This window comes from Mauremys mutica, chromosome 9 (genome assembly GCF_020497125.1).
Source record: "Mauremys mutica isolate MM-2020 ecotype Southern chromosome 9, ASM2049712v1, whole genome shotgun sequence".
Classification (NCBI taxonomy): Eukaryota; Metazoa; Chordata; order Testudines; family Geoemydidae; genus Mauremys; species Mauremys mutica.
Genome location: NC_059080.1, coordinates 79,944,349 through 79,960,018, shown reverse-complemented (window position 1 = coordinate 79,960,018; position 15,670 = coordinate 79,944,349). Strand labels below are relative to the sequence as shown.

Sequence of the window (15,670 nt, the reverse complement as noted above, 5' to 3'; positions counted from 1 at the left end):
AGTATAAATCAGTCACAAGGGAAAGTTAGAATAGAAGCAGATAGGCCTGCCAGATTTGCACAACAACACATTTGACAAGTAAAAAAAAATGTACAGCAAAAAAAATTAATGGATCAGGATTTATTACACATTTCAGGGTTTTCAGAGAGCCCTGAGCTTCTTAAAATTAAAAATCAGATTTGTTTTAAGATAAGATAAAGCAAATAAGAGACCAACGGACAAGAAGCATAGAAAGAAATAAACCTGCATGGAGCACATTTAAATTACACGTGTGGGTGATTTTAGCATTCTGGATTGTGAGGGAAGCATGGTGAGAGCAGGTGCAATGAGAACTTCCTCACACTTCTCACAGCACCCTTGTCCTGACCTGGAGCACCTAAACCAAGGGCTTCACTTGTGCAGAAAGTGCCAATTATGCCAAATTGCATAGAGATTTTTCTGACATGGACTAATATAGATTAGGATGAAATACTTACCCACACTGGTGACTTACAGACAGATTTGAACTTTGTTCTCTGCAGGAGAAAATCTAATGCATCAAATGCAGTTGGTCAACTAGACTCTTCCCTACTCACAACATTCTGTATGTTTAGAGATGTTTCATCTTCGCTGGATGCACATGCAATTCCCCTTATACTGCAGTAACTGTGCAAATTTACTCAGTTTATGCATATGCAATTCAAACAGAAAAATGTGGGTTTATCAGATCTAACACAAAACATTTTCTAGAGTTTATAATAACCGAGGTTCAGTCATAGGTCATTTTACTCTCTTCTCTGTCAGAGCCAAAATTAGAAAGTTGAGAATTTAAATCGTTTCAAATTCACTTGCTCCTTCTTGACTTCCAAAAGGTGAGCTTCTCTCCCCAATCATCTTACAAACAACAGACGGCTCCAAAATATTGCAGGCTCAAACACCACCCACAAGCTGCTGCTGCTGCTTCCTTTTAAACAGGTTGTTGTGCAGCCTTGTAGTGTAGTGCTAAAGGAAATGAATGGGTAAGAAGATCTCAAAGTCTCACTCCAATCAAAGTCTGTCATAAAAGAGATGTGAAGTCTGGCTGATAAAATGATTACATAAACTCCAGTGCAGTTTAGGCTTTAGGGAAAGCCCTGGAATGTGATTAGCACACTGGATTTATGGAAACAAAATTGAGAGCTGTGTAGGTAGCCGAAGTTTATTTACTTGGACAATTCTCTGTCTGCTCTTTATACGCAAGTATGTTGGGCCAGATTTTCATTCGACTCTAACTCCTTTGCACTGCTCAGGTGGCACAAAGGGGCCAGATGGTGTAAAAGCTGGTCCCTGTTGGTGTAAAGCTGGTGGAGGCAGCTTTCTACCAGCCACAGCCCCTCCCCTCCATCTTAATCTAGGGGAGGTGATGTGGGAAAAGTGTATATGTGGGGACAGGAAGAGGATTGGAAGGGGCATGGTAAAGCTCCATACACCACTGTCATAAATCAGAACAGCCCCTAGGCTGCTCTAGTTCGTATTGGAGGGGCTACAGGTGCAGACTGGCTTTCGGAAACAGGGCACCACAAACAGTTCCCTGATGCTTCCCAGATCCCTGCTGTGAGCAGAGTTGGGACACAGGGGAATCTGGACTATTGTTTCTAGCAATTAATTGAGTGAGGAAAACTACATCATCTATTTATATATTTCTTGCTTTCGCCACAAAGTGGCACTACAGCAGTTGATATGTATCTCTTCAATCTGAGGATTACAAGGGCTTTGTGACAGCCAGCTTTGAGTCTGAGTCATTACTAATTACTCTCTGCACATACAGTAATAACCCCGACTGAGGGTTCACATCATTAAATATGTATGAACCATTTAGATGGGAGTTTCCTTGTACTTTACTTAGGGAAAGTGTTTTCTTGATGTACTTTTTCCTTTCCCCAGCTCCTGATATGCAGCTAGAGTTCACCAGTTTAAATGTTGCTTGAGTTAGCTTTAAAAAGAAAAGGGGAGGGGGTACTCGGTCCAGCAAAACAGTGATGTACCAATCGTTTATTGAAACAATCAAACAAAGGCAGAAAGAGAGAGAGATTTGCATTTTAAAAGGATTTTTCCTAGCACGTTCGTAAGGATATCATCATCACAGCACATCAGCTGTCTCATATAGCTACCATAAAGCAGTACCAACCCACCTTGTGGGAAAAAGATGACAAAATAAATTGATATCTCCATTAAGATCCAAAGTTAAGTATATTGCTCCTTCGAAGACTTAATGGTTTGCGGTTTATAGGCCCACTGAAATATTTCCATTGACTTCAGTGGGCTTTTGATCAGGTGTTACACGGCTAGGATTTTAATTTTGTAATCCGTAACTGTAATCCCTAGGCTAGGAGCAGGAGAGAAAACCACACACTTTTTCCTCTTAGTCCAGGCATGAAAAATTCTTATTGCCACTGGGCAAATAAAATATCATCGGTGTTTAACTCTGTGTTTGGTACATGTATGGCTTCTATTACCACTGAATCCGTGCACCCCACAGATTTTGACATACAACACCCCATGATGTAGGGAAGTGCTTTTACCCCCATTTTATGGATCAGGAACTGAGGCAGACACACACTAAGAGTAATGTTTTCAGAAGTGCCTAAGGGCCAAATTTTTAAAGGTATTTAGGAACCTAACCCCTAGTGGGAGTTAGGATCAAGCTTTAAAGTGATTTAGGCACCTAAGTGATTTAGGAGCTTCAAGTCCATGGTATATGGGAGCCTAAATCACTTAGATGCATTTGAAAAAGTTATACTACGTGATTCCAGGTCTGACCGGAAGGATTGTTCAGCAAGGGTCAAAGTTTCATGGGTGGAGGTTTCAATCAAAGGCTGTAATATGGGCCCATGTATAACGCTAATACAAAAGAGACAACAGTTACTCTAGAGAAACAGGGACTGATGACATTGCTGCCCATCATGCCTTTGATTTTTACCCCTCTTGTACCAAAAGACTACAGGAAAAGCAATCTACCTGGAAGAGCTGCCCAGCAGCTCTGGCCATTCTTTTTGATTGATCTAAACTTGCTAGCCACAACACTCTTAATGATGTAACAGTTGCACATCCATTGGGAAGGCACCTCACCGAAGACCTTTCCAATGCATTCCTTTCCCCACACATACCTTGGTTCCCTGGCCCTCCGAACAGATATGTTGTATTGTCATAGCTCGGTTTATCTACTAATTCAGCACTTCCACTCCTCATCAGTCTCCTTCCCCCATGCTGACAGCTGTGGACGGGGCTGGCTCTAGCAGTTTTGCTGCCATAGGCAAATGGGCAAATGTTCACCCCTACCAGCCTGCAGTCACTCTGACCCACTCACCCCATCCAAACAGGTTTTGGACGATTTGCTGCCACTAATATTTTGCTGCCCTAGGCAACTGCCTGGTCTGGCTGTGTGCGAGAGCCAGCCTTGCTTCACACTGTGATGCAATCAGCACTGAAGCACTTGGCTTGGGAACATGAGCAGGGGGAAGAGTCATGACCCCAGCCCTAATCTCAAAGCACTGCACTGTTTTCAGCAGGAAAGGAAACAGCTGCTGATTGAGGGGAGAAAGTGATGGAGACAGAAAATGAGCAAAGGAAATGAAAGAGTGAAGAGGCAGAGAGAAAGAGAAGAGGAACTGAGCACAAAGAGGGACACAGGGAGAGAAGAGGGAGCCAGACACTCAAAGAAAAGCTCCCAGAAGAGCTTGCTTCTATACAATGAACACCCCCCAGATATGCTGGTTTTGTATTTGTTTGAAAGGGTCTGTGGGGGAGGGGCAGCAGTAGGGTTCAAAGTGGTTCCCAAAAGTCCCGAGTGATCCCCTCAGCCATTTTTTCAGGTTTCATCAGTCTTTGTCAATTGTTTTAAGCATTAGGCAGCCTGGTTGCCAGGGCTCTGTTGATTGCTATCTGTAGTCACTTCAGTTGAGATCTGCCTATGGACCCCAGAGCAGCTAAGCTGTAACTGCCTAGTTTGTGATACGGCCACACTAAGTACACAAGTACACTTAGCTGTGCAGCTGCGGTGATGGAATACAAAAGCTGACACAGCAAGAGCAAAATGGGCCGTGCAATTTTTATACAAATTTAAAGGGGGTGGGGGAACCATTTAGAGCAAACCCTGCCAAGTAAGGCATTATAAGGAAATCATCTAATAACCGCTTTAAAACTCAACTCTTCCCTCATATCCTCCCTTTTGGTTTAATTGCCCTTTAATTAATCTTTGTAACAATACCAGTTTTCAGAGTTCTGCAACATGCTGAAAGTGCCATCAGTCCCCAACACCCCTATCCGTAGGAGTCCAATTGTGTGACAAAACCCACCCTCTGGCAGGAAATCTGTAATATGAATAATATCATATTAATGCCTAGTGCTTATATACTACTTTTCATTAGTAGAGTTTGCCATCATAACTATTAGTCAAAAGGTATTTGGCCTATATGATGACATCTCTACCTCCTCCAGTTTGTCTTAGAAAAGCCAGTTTTGACAGCATTTATTGTTAGGGCTTTTGAACACACAGAAGTTGTCCTGGTTTAACTTAAATTGGTTTAGTTAAACCAATGCAACTTGTGTGTGTGGACTCTCTCACATTGGTTTAACTCTGGTTGTAGTGATTTAGTCTATGCCTGTAAATTTGCTAGGTTTGGAAAGACCAAAGATCTTCCTCTCTTTAATAGAATGGAAACAAGAGATCCCTTTAATTCTCATGGAGAATACGATCCTTTCAACAAACAATAACCGGAATGAATCCTGCTGCTTGTGGGTGACTTTTATAAGGAATTGTTATTTAGATTGTAAACTCTTTGGGAGGAGGGACCATCTTTTTGTTTTTTGTCTATACAGTACCTAGGACAATGGGGACCTGATCAGGGCTGATTGGTGCTACCACAATATAAACAGTCAATATAAAATAAAATTTATTTGTATTACAGTGACCCCTAGAGGCCTCAATCAGTGTACAGCCCAAGTATGTTAGGCACTGAACAAATACAGTAGAGGACAGAGAGATATAATATATTAGCCCCAAAACATTACTTCTCTCCTCAAACATCCATACTTCTAATTATCCTCTTCTCTTTTCCATCCTTCTCTCTTGGGTCTTAAACTTTTCCCATTCCTCCTTTCTTTGTTCTTCAACTCTCTTAGCTGACCTTTAAGTAACTTAGCTGCTTATCTCAGTGCAGGTTTTCATAACACGCTGGTAAAAGTGCCCAAATCCTATCTACAACCGTGCTTGTGCTGTTGCTACCCGCTGTACCATCACTAGCAGTTACTGCAATACAGATATGCATTTTTTCCTAGGGTAGGCAAGTCCTTAAATAGCTTACTGAACCATACTATTTAAAAGAGTGTCAGTTTGGAGTCATTTGAATATGGCAAAGACAGTGTTCATGAATATTCATTACAATTCACAAGGGATGCTTGTAGGGCTGCCCCTAGGTGTTTTACCAGCCAGGCTGAAAACATTTTCAGTGCCCACCCAGCCAATCAGTGGATTTAAAATAAAAAAAGGCCAAGTGGTGTGCTCGCCCACCCCCTAGTACCAGATGTGGAAGCTTGTTGTGCCCCTTTTTATCAGCGATTTGTCACCAGTCACCATTCACATGAAGGGTCTTTGTTCACCGGAGGTGTGGGGAAATGGCTGTTCTGTGCGCCAATAGCAATTTTCATGTGTGAACAAGTGTTTCAAAGAATAGAAACAATACCAGGTGGTTCAGTGTCCAATCATGCCACAAATAGCAAATACTCAAAGTGAAAATCTCATAGATTGAAAATTGTTCACATAAACTGTTTGAACAGTTGTGGATAGTAATTCAATCTGTATAAATCAAAGTCTATTCATTAATGATTTGTAAACAGATAAAAGAGCTAAACTTGTCTGATAAATTAGTTACATGAGCAATTCTACTAGCTCTTGTGAGTAGCTCTATTTGTATGCAGAGGAGAAAACTGTCCACCATTAAATAAAAGCATTGAGTAAATGTACATAAACAGCAAACATTTTCAGCTAAAGATAATTTAGAATATTTTAAACAGTTTGAAGAAAGAAAGAAAGAAAGAAAGAAAGAAAGAAAGAAAGAAAGAAAGAAAGAGAGTCCATGAAGTCTGCCTACATACTTCACTATTCCTATGGATTTTGCCTGGAAAGTTCTTAGATACTACAGTATAAAACCCTCAGCTAGATTTTGAAATGTATTGACTAATCAGAGTATCGTACCTCTTACTTAGCCTTCTACTGGAGATAACTGTATGTCTGGCATTTGGCAACGTCTTTTTAAACCGAAGTTCCTAAAGAAATAGGATTCTCTCTTCTTTCTTTGGGAGAGGGAGAGAAAGAGATTGTATGCTCTTTGGACCAGAGACTATTATTTTGTTCTCTGTTTGTACAGCACCTAACACAATGGGGTCCTGGGCCATGACTAGGGCTTCTTGGCTCTAGCACAATACAAACAAATAAATAAATAATAAAAAACAACAACAAGGATATTTACTAAGAAAAAGTGTTGATTCTAACTAGCTTGTCTAGAGACTCTCCTTTTGATGCTCTGGCTTAAAGCTATTGGAGTGTAGATACTTGTAGTTAGTAAATACCTCACTAATGCTAATTTGAGCAGCAGTTTCACATGCATCAAAGCTCTCATATACCCTGGTGATGGATGTGGTATAAAATCAGTGAGAGAGATTAAAATCTCTAACGAGATACCGAGAAATAAATTAAGGAAACAATATATTTCATTAATATGTGCCCATGTCACATTCTTAGATACTTTTAACTCACATAAATATTCTATATGAGCTCATCTCTTACTTCATCCTGGAGGCAGTACTATGTAATTTCTAAAGTGTTTTTAACACAGGATGAATTGTGTTAGATCATCCCCACATGCCTCAGTTAGAATATAGAAACACAAACAGAAGTGATCTCATAGTTAATGAATGAAGTCTTAGTTGTAACCCAAAAAGCCAGACATCAACAGGAATAAGCCAGTGGAAGGAAATGAACCAGTATTTCTGATGGATATTGTAGTTACCCAAGCAATAATGCTGAACTGCAGCTCTGTGCAACTACCCAGGAAAACACAGCTGCTTACATATTATCATCTCTTACCATTTGTTCACCTATCTCTGTGATATTTGTGAGAAACATTTTAAAAGCAAGCAACACCATGTACTGTACACAACAGACAATACAAGCAGACATCTCCCTGTACTGCTCCACCCACAATAAGAAAACCCGGTTTCCATGATACCTCTCAGAAAATGGCAGATGGTAGCACCACCATCAGTTTTCCTTCTGCTGTGGATGCGGGGTGAAAAAAAAAATCAGGGCTCACTCCGGATAACCTCCCTTGCAATGATTCATAGATACACAAGATGTTGACCTTAAAGGATGCAGCTTGCACCATGCTATGAACGTTTGGGTTCTGTCAGTACACCAGAACAAACAGTTCTATATTCTGAGGACACCCTGACTTAAGCTTGTCTCTAGGGCCTGTCACTAGATATGCCCCAGATGGAAATCCATGAAACAAAAAACCTCCAACCAAACAAGTCTCCTGATTTAGCAAGGAGTCTTCTGTTTTTAACTGTGTTCTTAGCTGCTCCAATCAGAGCATGGACTGGGCTGGTACACAGTAGTATGGCATCCCAACACCTCTCTCAAGCTGTTATCTTGTTCTCCTGAAACACAGCTTTCATTTTCAAATAAGCAGCAAGTCTCAGCTGGTTGCAGCAAAAACCTAAAAAACTGTGAACAGAGTGTAACTGATGCATAGATGTCTACATGAGTCTGCAGGGAGCCTGGAGCAATAGCTCAGAGAGGTGTGAACTGCTCAGTTCATCTCAGTGAGGTGTTATCTCAGATGCCCAGAGATGATATTTTTCAGAGTGGTAGCCGTGTTAGTCTGTATCAGCAAAAACAACAAGGAGTCCTTGTGGCACCTTAGAGACTAACAAATTTATTTGGGCATAAGTTTTGTGGGCTAAAACCCACTTCATCAGATGCATGGAGTGAAAAATACGGTAGGCAGGTATATATATTACAGCATATGAAAAGATGGGAGTTGCCTTACCAAGGGGTGAGATGATATTGTTTTCCCTTTTCTGACATCAGCATTGCCACTCTCCTGAGAAGTAGCAGATGTTCATATCCTTGCAGGTTGGTTTCCCAATGGATGAGAAATCAGTGTTGGGGTGCCGGAGTATATTCTAGGTGTACCTTGGTTTGTTTACATATATATACCAGCCATGGAATGCAGGTGCTTTCACAGCATGCAGGTGACACAATAGAATGCAGTATGTTTTCTTTCAGGAATTTCAGCCCAACACCAACGCTCAGTTTCCAGGGAGCAAACCTGCCTCAAAAATTGGCTCTAATCAGAGACAAGGCAGAGAGCAAACTCTTCTGCTGCTTGCACAGTTACCTCTGGATTACTGCCTCTGCACAGAACCTTGCATAACCTATCACAGCATCTCTTCCCAAGACTGAACATTTGTTTACTAAGGAAAAGAACTCAGAAGACTATATGTAACAGTGCCACATACTGTCAACTGCCATAATAGTATTTAAATGTCAAAAATGCTAACTACTTTGTTCCTTGTTGTATAAGGAGAGGGGTGATCATGGTAATGTCCGGTGATTATAAGTGGTGATATTTTCCACCCTCTGAAAGAAGGAGCCAAGCTTTGTTTGAAGTATTAATGACTGATAACAGCAATGGAGCTGTTTATCATTTCTGTGTGTCTCAGCATCTTATTGAACCCCTGTAGTTACCTAATAAATCCTGCTATGCTCAAGGAGCCTTTTGTGGGCCTATTGAATCGTCTGCAGGGGGAGCCCAGTGGAGCTCAAAAAGCTGCACAATCATATTATAATATTAGCGGTACCTGAAGGAATGAGGCCTTACCTCAAGGTTGGATTTTTAGACAAACTTGAATGCTGGCAGAGCCCTCACACCACAGTGCTGGCCTCCATAGAGCTGGGGATACTTGGCATGACCCCCCAAAGAACACTATTGTTTCAATTCCCATTAGTCCCGCCTCTCTCAAACCACACCCACTGGCAACCCAGCCACCGGGGGAGAAGAAAACAGCTGCAATATTATAAACTATCTACTGGCAGTGGCATCTTATTTTGGCAACTACATGGGTGAAGCTTATTCTATCAGCAGAGCTTAGAAGAACTCCACAGCCTTTTCCCTCCTAAATTGAGCCACGTCCTGTCTAAGAGTCTAAACGTCCTGAGGAGACACATTCGGCTGCATCTCCATCCTTAGGGCCTCCCTAGATGTGATCTCTATCAGTCCAGTCTAGGACTCCAACCACAGACACCCAGTCAGGAGGACTCTAACTGTAGAGATGTAGCCTGGAGTATAGTACTCCACCACCTATGGCCGTAAACTTGGTGAAACCCTCAGCAGTGGTCCCACCATCTATTCATGACCACACGGGCCTGGGAGCAGTAACCAGTAAGCAGCAGCCAGAGCTAGGGCCACAGCCTGCTTGCCCCCCATTGCCCAACCTGCGAGAAGTCAAAGCTAAGCACCAACCTAGGACCCACCTACCTGCTCAGCCAGAGCATCCCCAGCTGATGGCACAAGTCAGCCAGAATCCCCCTCCAGCCCAGGGCAAGCAGCAGCCATCGCTAGGCACTAACAACCTGACCACAGCCCTACACCCAGTCCAGAACAGAAAACAACTGGGGGAAAAGCCTTAAGAAGCAACCAGAATTATTTGGATCCGGGGAGATGTTAGAACCAGACAGGAGCATAGCAATTCTTCTGTTCCTAAAGTTCCTTCTATGCTGCAACCGTCTCAGGTTGCAATCAGGACATTTGCTGCCATTTATGTAAATAGTGTAATGTATATTAATCAAATATGCAAATCAGGACATGGAGTCATTTGCATGAATCTCTAGATTGCTTAACATTCTGATTTAACAGGTATGCAACAGCAAAATATCACAGAAAAAAAATACCCTAAACCCATTCACTCAAAGCCATTTAAAAATAACCACAGAAATGCATATCAATCAGCTTTCAAAAGAATAAAAATACAAATCCAGTAAAATTAAAGGACCACTTCTGTACAAAATGAGACTGTCAAGGAGGAAGCAAAACCCTGAGGCTCAGAGCATTGTCTGCTAGAGGGAGAGGTATTAACACCAGGAGGAGCAATTGTCCATGTGGTCATCTCAATAGAACATCCAAGTCCTACATTTGAGTGCTGATGGGCATTTCCTTGCTTAAAATACATTTTTGGGCATATATGGAGAGGCCAAAGGTGGATGCCAGCCTAACTGATGATGACCACCTCTGAAAATTTAGCCATTAGGAGACACAGGTTTATATCATAAAATATTATTTTTCTCAGAGCTTTGTTAAATTCTGCAGGGGAAAAATCCCTGGAGGCTTGTTTCATTTAGCTCTGCCATGAAGACCGCACATAACAAATGGCAGTTATCTCAGATGCTGTCTGAGGATAATAAAATCAGCAGCGGCGAATGGTTTTCTGCAGATCAAACACAAGCATAGAACTCCTGGAACAGACATTCTGAAAAAAACAGAAGATGGCTGGCTGATGAAAGTTCCTCCTGCAGAGCAGTCCTGCTGGATATATGCAGGCCCCTGGTGCAAAAGGTACCAGGCATTTGATAACAGCGATAACCCAGCATGAGCTGTGGTCGGCTTGGCAGAAGGCCCTTGAGGAAGGTACAAACCCTGATGAAACAAGATTTTAAAAGGTTCATGTGAACCACTGAAAATTGAAACTGCTAAGTTTTGCACAGCTCTATTTCAAGTAACTCCAATATATAAGACTGAATACTAACTACTGAGCATTTACAGTAGTTTATTATTTCTGTGGATCTCAGCATCATATTGAACCCTTATAATTGTGTAAGAAACCCTATTATGCATCATATTTACAGCAATTTTTCTTGATCTTTTCAATTTGCTTTTGACAGTAATTTGGTATAGACGTGAGCCGCAATTTCCATCAGAACTAGTTATCTCTTCTACTATTTCTGATGTTATCAGAACTATATCACAATGGTTGCTGTTTCCAATGGCCCACATGAACAGTTTGGCTAGAACCCTAAACTCATCTTAAATTAGAGTTCTAGCCAAAATTCCTTAACCATCAGCCCAGATCCACAAACGTTCACAGAGTCAGGATCATCTGATGAAGTTCAGACAGCACGAAGTCGCATGCTACCCCATTCCTCTTCCCAGCCAGACATCTCTCCCCATTTTCTTTACAACTGCACATGCTGCTAGACTAAGCAAAAGGCATCTTGTTAGACTTAGCTCCCAGACGATCTTTAATGTAAGGTTGGGAATCCCACATTGTGGCCCAAGAGATGGAGTTGCCTGTAGGGTAAAGGGGAGGTGGGAGTTCCTCTACAGGTGATTAACAGTCTGTAGGAACCAAGCCTCCCAGCAAGCTAGCAAGGTCTGGCTCATTGTCCATGTTTGCAAATGGACCTTTCAGGGCTTGCTTTCTGTAATCTACACAAACCAGACACTGCAGGGTTCATTCAGCTCTACTGCTGAGTAGCAAACCTTGTTGAGTAGAATAGTTCTTTTTAAAATAGCCTTTGGAAGGAACAAGAGGTCTGCAGTACTGCGTTTAGGGACAGAGAGAGATGCTGATCTCAGTTACACTGGTATAAATCCATTGGGACAGCTTCTGAGCACCTGCAACTTCTCCTGACTTCCAAAGAGTTACCCCACCTTTACAGAGGTATAACTGAGATCAGACTCTGTCCCTCAATGTCAGAAGCACAGTACAGACTAATACTGCAAATAAGTGTACTTTGGAGTAATATGCAGCGTTTTCTAGTTGAAAATGAAAAGATAGAGAGTTTTGCCAGGCTGTGCTCAGAGCAATGGTTTTACATGGCAGTAGCCAGATTAAGGGGAGGAACAGCAACCTTAACTCTGAGTTTACTTGCTTTTGTGGGTTTCAGATGCTGGATGTTATTTTTACACTTTTGTAATTTTAGATATAGTAATGTGTCATGTAATTGTGGCCTTGCTAGGGTAATTATTTGGAACTGAATAGTAATTACTGTAGCAAAACCCAAGTAACTGAAAGAGCTGCTCTGTATGCCTGCTAGACCTGTTTTTCCATAGGCTTTCTGCCAATGCTATATTTTTCCAGTGAAATACAGAGATTTGCTCTTGGAAGCAGAGCACACCTCACATTTCCTCAATCCTACATCTTCCCTTTTCACTTTTCTTGGAGGGGGTTCATGAATCACATTCGGAAAACATGCACTCATTTTTCAAAGAATTAAATCTATGGAAATCCAGTGTAAAGCTAATTATTTGCATCCAGAAGGAAAATTTGGCACAAAGCCAATGCGACTGCCTGTAACAGCTTTTTATAGTGCAATTACTTATAAATGCTGCCAGGTAAAATATTAAAATGAATTTGCATTATACACAAGACTTGATTTTTCTGTCACTATGGAAAGGTACCTTGGGTCTAATGAATTCCAGAGCTACAATCCCATGAGATTACATCAGATTCCTTTAATGCCACACTCTGTATTCAGTGGTTAGTGTCTTACTGCTATCTTACACTTTCCTTGTATTGATGTGATATTTTACCATTCCGTTCTCCCATTCCCCGCCCCCCCAATATCAGCCAGATTTAGCATTCCTCAGCATGAGTGTGTTTTCAATTTTTTCAGTAATTTGCACAAAGGCAGGGGTATCCGCCACTATGATTGAAAATATGTAACCTGAGTTACATAATACAAATCCATTTATTAGTCAGAATGAAAAATCTTGTTTATATCCAGCCTAGACTTGTTTTCAGTTTTCTTGTGGCAGAGTGTATCTGACACAGCAGTTAGCAATAACGAATAAATGGTAAACAAAACAATAGAAGTGTCACACTGCAACTAACCTAGCACAGGTTTTTAATAGGGTTTTAACCTCTCAGTCTGTCAGGCCAATTAGAGAGATCAGACAGCCATTAATATCACAGTACCTGGGGCATATGGGACATGTTATTAAGACAGTATGATGTGCAGTTTGTGCAATGATGTGAAGCTCCAGAGGGCATCTATGTGGAAAAATTCTAGTGATTGTGAAAACAGTTACATAGCTCATTCATCACAGATTGACAGAGATGCAGATGACAAAGGAGCTGGTATACAGATTTTATTATCTGGAATCAGCAGCCCAGGGAACGTATTGATTTTGTATCCATTCACATTTTATCTATAATTATTGAGCTTTTTTCTCTAAATGATGATGTGTGTGCTGAATTGCTCATAATCAATAGAGTGATAAGCATATAAGAAAAAATTAACAGTCCTAAATCTGAGCCAGATCAGCCACTTCCCACCAATAGCTCAGACTCACAATAAGGCAAGGAGTCCACCTGTGGGGCAAGGAGAGGCCAAGATGGATGGGTATGTTATGTGCCCCATTCCTTTGTGAACCCTGGGAACAATCTGATTAAAAGCTAGTATAGTATAGTCCAACTCTCAAATCTGTTTATGGGTTCTTCTATTTTCTGGTAATAAAAAGATAGTACTATCAGAGACTGAGGTATAAAAGAGGAGCTGTAACAGATAAATTAAGGTGCAACAGGACACCAGGCCCAGATGCTATACACCCTGTAATTCTGAAGGCATTTGGGATTGGAGTAGTTGAAGTTTAACAAAAATAGGAAGTCTCTCAGGAACCTCTGCTACTGTCATAGAGGATTGGAGGGTAGCACACATTATGCCTTTTTTTTTTTTAAATATTGTGATCCTGTGAATTCCAGACAAATCAGCCTTACCTCCGTGCCTGGGAAACTGGTTGTAATGATACTTAAAAATATAACGATAAAACACCTTGGTGAGCATATGAGAGAGACTAACACCTTCTGCTAAGGAAAATTGTGCCTCACCCATTTACTGGAATTCTCTGAGTCATTTAGTTAGTAGTTAAAGGACAACTGATTGCCCTAATTTATTTGGACTTTCAAAAAGACTTTGACAAAATCACTTACAAGAGTCTACAGAGCACACTGAATAATTACAGGTGGGAAGCAATGTACTATCATGGATCAGAAACTAGCTGAACCCAATGACGTTAATGGAAAGATTCCCATTGAGAAGGGTCCAGGGCCTACAAGGTGGGAAACAAAGAGTAAGAATAAATGGCCAATTTTCATCATGACAAAAGGTTAACGGTGGAGTGTCCAGATGTTCAGTAATAAGACCAATGTTATTTAATAATTTTACTAATGATCTGGTAAAGGGGCTGAGCAGTAAATTAATAAAAGTTGCAGAAGGCAGAAATTATTTAGGTTAGTCAAGACAGGGCCTAATCAAGCGAGGTGAACATGCAGCACAACAGCAGAAGAAAGCCAGTGTTGATAAATGAAAAATAATGCACATGGGAGGGAGCAATATGAACTACTCAGATACCTGAGTTCTGAGTTCTAAATGAACTGTAACAATTCAGAAAAAAAGTCATGGGCATCATTGGAAGCAGCTCATTAGGACTGCTACACAATGGGAAACTGTGGTCAAAAGAAGCAAAGGGTATAATAGGATTCAGATGGAGAATAGTACTGAAAATATTCTAATGCCATTATATAAATCAGAGGTTCACCTTCATTTGGAATTGTGTGTGCTGTATTGGTCTGATCTCAACAAGCATATTGTAGCAATAAAGGCTTCAACTCAAAATATTTCTCCATGGATTGTACTTGATGAGCAGTGTAATATGATACCACTGCTCCTTAAGTACAACTTTTTTTAAAAAGCGATGAGCAGATACTTTACTGGCATACTACTAAGAGGATCAAGTTAGCATAGATCATGCAATATTTGTGTTACAATTAAACTAGAGAAACTGTTTCTGTCATGATGTTTTTTCCTCTGATTGAGAAAACGCTGCCAATTGATCACTCAAGAGTGACTAGTTGTTCCTCAAGTGATACTACAAAAGAAGACAGGACACAAGGCAACTGAAAATCTATTTCATGGGCCATATCATGCCATTGAGTTTTAAGCAGGACTACACATTGATTTAAAAAATGTTAAAATAGTATCAATTTTGGTAAAATTAATTCTCTTCTGTTCACCTAAGACATTTTAATGCCCTGATCCAAAGTACTATAAACTCCACTATTTCAGCTACAACAGGCTATAGTTTTAATTCCAGTCATTCCGTTGAGGTACAGTAGACACCAGTGATTCTAACATGGAGCCTAGAGGAAAGACTGTCCTGGATTTAGCCACACTGAAGTGAAGTGGAAGAGAGAACAGATCCTTTAACAAACAAGGTTTTTTTTTGTTTGTTTGTTTTTTAAATTCAGGTTAAGCATAATCTCCCAACCTCTCCCTGATCCCAAACATGATCATACTTTTTCTCCACCGCTCCAAATTAATCCCATGTTACCTTCCCTCACATTCTCCCATCCTTTGGGGGAACCAGTCACGAGGATTGGAAGCTTGCTTGCTGTGACATCACTGCATTCCAATCTTACATGGTGGGCACTCTCACAATGAGGGGAGTCTGAATGCAATGGTAGTTGGACTACAGGAGAGGGATTCCCAGACCAACTGGACATGTGAAGATTTCCACACAGACAGGGGATACAGAGGAGATAGTGTAAAAGGAGATGGGTCTGTTGGAAGGGCAGGAAAGAAAGGAAGGTGGCT

The 15,670-nt window shown here is 41.0% G+C and overlaps 1 protein-coding gene across 1 annotated transcript in view; it reads right to left on the bottom strand.

Annotated features, from left to right (window-relative positions):
• The window catches only part of ARHGEF26 (Rho guanine nucleotide exchange factor 26), a 198,457-nt gene extending 182,990 nt beyond the window's left edge, over nt 1-15,467 (bottom strand). The window contains exon 1 of the mRNA XM_045030663.1: nt 15,408-15,467. The gene's annotated coding sequence lies outside the window, so the exon portion shown is untranslated. The remainder of the gene's footprint in view (nt 1-15,407) is intronic.
• Between the last annotated feature and the right edge of the window lie 203 nt (nt 15,468-15,670).